Genomic DNA, 6,773 nt, shown 5'->3' on the forward strand with positions numbered 1-6,773 from the left:
CTGATGATATATTATTTGATTTGGGTTTAATTTGCTTAAATTATTAAGAATTTTTGTGACTGTGTTCATGAAAGATATTAGCATCTAGTTTGCTTTTCTTACAGTGCCTTTGTCCAGTCCTGGTATTAAGGTAAGCCTGGCCTAAAAAGATGAGTTGAGAAATGTTTCTTCCTCTCTGTTTTCTGGAAATTTTTGTATAGAATTGGTACTTTTCTCCCTTAAACTGTTGGTAGAATTTGTAACTAAAGCTATCTTGGCCTGGAGGGGTTTTTGTTGGTTAGTAAGTTTCTTGGGGAAGGGAGATTTTTACAAATTCAACTTCTTTCATAGATATAGGATTATTCAGGTTGCCTCTTTCTTTCTGAGAAAGCTTTGGTAGTTTGTATCATTGTCAAATTTATTGGTATACATTTTTTCACAAATCTTATCCTTTTAATGCCTGTTGGAACTATAATGATATCCCCTCATTTATTCCTGATATGGATAACTTGTGTCTTTTCCTTTTTTTCCAGATCAGTGTGGCTACAGAGTTATTTATTTTATAAATGTTCCCAGAGAACCGGCTTTTAACTATCTCAAAGAATGAGCTCTTAAGCAGTTTTTAGGACCTTGAAACATTAATTAATACCTTATCACAAGAGGGTTGCAGAACCATGTCTAAGGTATTCACTTAGTGAAACTAAAGTAACTCAGGTTATCAAGGAATTGTGCTTGAATGTAAATTTATCATCCATCACTGTACAGATGTCCCGGCAGGATCAACAGAGCTAGCTTTCCTGGTACCAAGAAATTCAATCCTTCACTGGGAGTCAAAAATCTACAGGTGTTCTTAACCCAGTGTGAGAGTTCTGCAGGCCATGATTTTCTAGGTGCTTTGTGAGTCCTCTGCCCCTAAGAGCCAAAGATGAGCATGGCCAACCACGGAAAAAGCAAGAAGATGAAAATGACCGATGCTAGGAATACAAGACAGACCCTCACCAATATAAAGAACAATGAAGCAATGTTAACAACAACTCTAGTGCTCGCTTCGGCAGCACATAGACTAAAATTGGAACGATGGAGAGATGATTAGCATGGCCCCTGCACAAGGATGACACAAATTCGTGAAGTGTTCCATATTTTAAAAAAAAAACCACAAAAAAACTCTAGCCCTAGCTGATTTGGCTCAGTGGATAGAGCATCGGCCCGTGAACTGAAGGGCCCTGAGTTTGATTCCAGTCAAGGTTGCAGGCTCCTTCGGGAGGCAACCAATCTATGTGTCTCTCTCACATCGATGTTTTTTTCTCTCTCTCTTTCCCCCTCCCTTCCACTCTAAAAATCAATGGAAAAATATCCTCAGGTGATGATTAACAATAACAAAAAAATCCCTCTATGCCTCAACATTCAAAAGCTTTGATAAAAAGACCAATTCCATGAAAAACACAAATTATCAAAACTCACTACAGAAGGAAGAGATAAAAATATTTTGGTGCCCTAACTGGTTTGGCTCAGTGGATAGAGCGTCAGCCTGCAGACAAAAGGTCCCAGGTTCGATTCCAGTGAAGGGCATGTACCTTGGTTGTGGGCACATCCCCAGTAGGAGGTGTGCAGGGGACAGCTGATCGATGTTTCTCTCTCATCGATGTTTCTAGCTCTCTATCCCTCTCCCTTCCTCTCTGTAAAAAACCAGTAAAATATATTTTAAAAAATATTTTGGATAGCCTTGTATCTATTAAAGGAATTAAATTTGTGGTTAAACACTCCCCCCACCTACCCACCCCCCAAAAAAAACCTTCATGGCAAGGTGGTTTCTCTGTTAATTCTATTAAATATTTAAGGGAGAAATAACACTAACTCCTTACATTCTCTTACACAAAATATAAAAGGAAGGAACACTTCCCAACTTACTTTGTGAGACCAGCATCCCTAAATACAAAAATCAGACAATGACATTTAAGAAAAGAAAACTCTAGCCCAGCCAGTTTGGCTCAGTGGTTGAGCATCAGGCTATGAACCAGTAGGTCAGGGTTCAATTCCCGGTCAGGGCATATGCCTGAGTTGCAGGCTCAATCCCCAGAGTGGGGCATGCAGGAGGCAGCCAATCAATAATTCTCTCTCATCATTGATGTTTCTATCTCTCTTTCCCTCTCCCTTCCTCTCTCTGAAATCAACAAAAAATATATTTAAAAAATAACAATTGTAGACTAATATCTCCCATGAATTAGAAACATAAATCCTTTTTAAAATATTAGCAAATTGAATCCAACATTATATAAAAATAAAAATACATATGACTACATGGGGTTCATATTAGGGATGCAAGGCTGGACCAACATTCAATAGTCAATCAATATAATGGTCATTATAATTATTAATACTGTATTTTATATTTGAAAGTTTTTAAGTAAGCAGAAACTTTTTAAGTAAGTAGGCCTTAGATGTTATCATCACACAATTATAATTTTTTGAAGGGATGAAGACACTAACTAACCTTATTGTGGTAATCATCTTGCAATATATACATATTTCTAATCATCATACTGTACACCTTAAATTTAAATATGTCAATATTATCTCAATAAAGTTGGGAAGAAAAATTGATCATATAATTCATTGATTAAATGAGAAAAATCATGACAATACCAGTAGATACAGAAAAAGCTTTTGACAAAATTCAGTATCAATTCATGATTTAAAAAAAAAAACCCTCTCATGAAACTAGGAATAGAAGGAAAGTTCTTTAACCTACAGCTAATGTTATACTTAATGCTGAGAGATTGAACACTTTCTAAGATCTGGGCCAGGCAAGATGTCCTCTTTACCACTCCTATTCAACATTGTACTTGAACTCCTACCTAGTACTATAAAGTAAGAAAAAGAAATTTAAAAGCATAAAAAAAGAAATAAACTATCTTTAGTCATAGGCAACATGTAGAAAAATCCCACAAAATCTACAAAGAAAGGTCTCCTAGAACTAAATAGTGAGTTTAGTAAGACACAAGATTAACATACAGAAGATAATTATGTTCCTATAAACAAGCAATGAACAATTGAAAACTGAAATTAACACAAAACAAAACAATACCATTCACAATAGTACCACTTTACAAGGGACTTATATATAAATCTAACAAAATATATACAATGTCTATATGTGGAAAACTGAAAAAAACATTGATAAAAGAAATTAAAGCAGCTCTCAGTAAATGGAAAGATATAGCATATTCATGGACTGGAAGACTCAATATTGTTAAGGCATTAAATCTACCAAACATGGTTTATAGAGTCAATGCAATCCCAATCAAAACCCTAGCCAATTTTTTTGTATATTTTTATAAGTTTATTCTAAAATTCATATGGAAAGGCAAAGGAATTAGAATAGCCAAACAATTTTTGAAAAAGACACATTACCATATTTCAAGACTTACTATTACTCTCACACTACAGCAATCACGTCAGCTGTAGATTAGCCAGAATCTTGGAGAAATCCCAGGATGGAGTGTGACAAATAAATCTAACAGTATTGCAAATATGTGACATAACCACACTTAAGTGTGTGTGGAGAAAGGAGCTGACCTAAGTAACTTTGAAAACTGCATTTGACTGGAAGTTTTAAGGATAAGGATATAAGAAACCATACAAAAAAAACTGTATTCCATTGTAAATTTGTTTCTTATTGGAGTCCAGGTTCACAATTCTTTTACACGGATATAGGGGATGAATAATTAAGTAAGTGGATGATGGATGATGGTAGCCTGGTTTCTCATTACTGGAGAGGGAAGTGACAGAAAAAAAAAGGAATGCTATAATGACCCTTGTGGTACTGGTTTGGAGTTCAAGGCATCAATATGAACTTGTGTATGTGTTATGTATATGAACTCATGTCTCTGAGATATATATGTATGTGTAGATGCAGAAACAATGATAGATGTATGTATGAGTTAGTATGCATACATACAATACCTAGCTCTGTCTGCTGGGAGGGCCTAAAAGCAGTGACATCCAATAGTAATGAACAAACTCAGTGCCCACATTTTCATTTCTATAACCCATTTTTAAATTAAATTAAAATGAAACCGGCATCTTGGAGAAAAGGCTGATTCTTAGACTGTGGTGAGGAAAATACAAGGAAGAAGCATCTTGTAGTACCAGAAAGTAAGAAAGTGCTCAAAAACAAAGCAATGGCACATGTCCTGGGTCATAGGAACCAACCTGAAAGATTTTGCAATTCGAGCAACAAAATAAGTACCAGCGCTGGATTATAACCCAAATACAAAGTAAATATACATGAGTCCACTTATATAAATAAATGATTCATTGAATTATTAATGAGTGAAATTAAAGTGAAGAAACGAATCTTCTCTAGATAAGAATTCCTAATAATATAGAGAGATACAGATACACAGATACTCTCCACTCCATCAGGCGAAATTTAATTCCTTCCTCCCTTGACTTAGTCTACTTCCCAAAGCATAAAGTATGGAAAGGGAGAAATATTACCTATACCGTGGAGAATCCTTACAAATACCATCTGAACCAAATGACCAAGACAACATCACCAGTGATATTATGTGCGTATCATGAACCTCTTAATAGGATGTAGTGAGAAGGGTACCTCACCTCTGTGGCCTTCCTTCCAAAAACCCAAGACTATGAGAAAAACATCAGAAAAAAAACAAATTGAAGAACAATGTATAAAATATCTGACTAGTACTCTTCAAAATTGCCAAGGTCATGAAAAACAAGGAAAGACTGAGAAACTGTCACTAGCCAGAGGAGACGAAGGATGCATGGTTGCCAGTTGCGTGGTGCCCTGAAGAGGGTCCTAGAACAGAAGGAGGACACTGATGGAAAGTTCTGGAGTTGAGTTAGTGAAAACAAACCAATGTTGCTTCTTAGTTTTGACAAATGTACAATAATAGAGGAAATGCTAAGAGACTTAGGAGAATTCTCCGTTATCTTTGTAACTATTCTGTAAATCGAAACGTATTCCAAACTAAAAAGGTTATTGTTTTAAATGAAGGTAAAATAGAGTCATTTTCAGACAAACACAAAGCCGAAATAATGTGCCTCTGGTATTACTGAACTGCAAGAAATGCTCATGAAATGTTTCACTCTGAAGAAAAATGTTACCTGAAGGAAAATTATTCCTTCTTGAAAGATCCTCAGATACACACATACACACACACACACACACACACACACACACACACAGGCATCAGAAATGGCAAGTACATGGTTAACATAAATAAATTTTCTCACTTTTATAATTTCTTTAAAGTATAATTGACTTGTTAAATTAAAATACAAAGAATGTATGGTGATATTTATATAGAGAGAGCATAAAATTATGACAACAAGAACACAAATGACCGACAGCTTCTATAGAAGTATACAGTTGCAAACTTAATATTAAATACAATATTATTTGAAGGTGCAATGTAATAGCTTAAAGATAGATGTTATAAGACACAGGAAAACCAAAGAAAAATAAAACAAAGAGCCATAACTAGTAATGCAATAAAGGAAATAAAATGAAATGCTAAAAAATACACAATTAAAGCAAAAGACAGCAGAAAAGGAGGGAAAAAAGAACAAAAATCAGTTGAAACAAATAGAAAAGTCATAGCAAGATGGTAGCCATAAGCCAGACCATATACTAGTATGTAACTAATAAAATGAAAATACTCAATTACAAGGCAGAGATTGTCAGAGTGAATTACAAAAGAAGGCCCAACTATACATTGACTACAAGAAACATGCTTGCTATATAAAGAAACAGACTAAAATAAGAATATGGAAAGAGACATAACATGCAAACCCTAATCATAAGAAATCTGGAGTGACTGGATAATGTAAGAGAAAGTAGACTTCGGAATAAGGAATATTGGCAGCGAAAAAGAAGTACTGTATCAGTTTTCTATAGCTGCATAACAAATTACCACAAGCCTGACAGCTTAAAGCAGCACCATGGACCGGTTCGAATTCCATGCCTGAGAAGTCTGGCGTGGCGTGACTGGGTAGCACAAGACTGAAATCAGTCAGGTTGAGTTTCCATCTCGAAGCTCTGGGAAAATAATCTGCTTTCAAGCCCACTCTTGTTGGAAGAATTCAATTCCTTGTGATTGAATAATTGAGTTCCCCTTTCTTTGCTGGCTGTCAGCACACTGAATCCTCATGCTTCAAATTTGTGACTCCCCTTCCGTGACCAGCTGTAGAAAACTCCGTTTTCATGTGATTAGGTCAGGCTGACCCAGATAATGCCCCCAGTGTAAGGTTAATAGTGCCAATACAGCGTAACCTAATCCTGGGAGTAAAATCCATCATATTAACCGTCCTAGAGATTATCCAGGTAATGTATACAAGAGGGGAAGGGAATTTTGTGGGTTGTCTTGGAATTCTTCCTGCCATAAGGAGATTACATAATGATCAAATAATCAATTCATCTAGACATAGCAAAACTAAATGTGTTCACATCTAATAACGAAGCGTCAAGATATACGAGGCAAAAACAAATGGAACTAAAAGAAGAATTATATACAAATTCGTACTTATAGCTGGAAATTTCAGTCTTTCTTTCTCAGTAATTGGTAGCACAGATAGACAGAAAATTAGTTCAGATAGAGAAGATTTGAACAACACTATTAACCAAATTGACTTCATTAACATTTGTGGAGCACTACTCCCAATGATTTTAGAATAGCCATTCTTTTCAAGTCCATGTGATACAATCACCACTATAAACTATATGTTGGGCCTGGCTGGTGGTGACTCAGTTGGTTGAGCATCGTTCT

General features: G+C 35.5%; 1 non-coding gene across 1 annotated transcript; it reads left to right on the forward strand.

The window, feature by feature from the left end:
* Nucleotides 1-1,018: 1,018 nt before the first annotated feature.
* On the forward strand, nucleotides 1,019-1,123 carry LOC111825928. The gene has a single exon (XR_002829158.1). It is a non-coding gene; the product is annotated as a U6 spliceosomal RNA (small nuclear RNA).
* Nucleotides 1,124-6,773: the final 5,650 nt, after the last annotated feature.

Source organism: Myotis lucifugus, unplaced genomic scaffold, assembly GCF_000147115.1.
Source record: "Myotis lucifugus unplaced genomic scaffold, Myoluc2.0 scaffold_46, whole genome shotgun sequence".
In the NCBI taxonomy this organism is placed as follows: Eukaryota; Metazoa; Chordata; class Mammalia; order Chiroptera; family Vespertilionidae; genus Myotis; species Myotis lucifugus.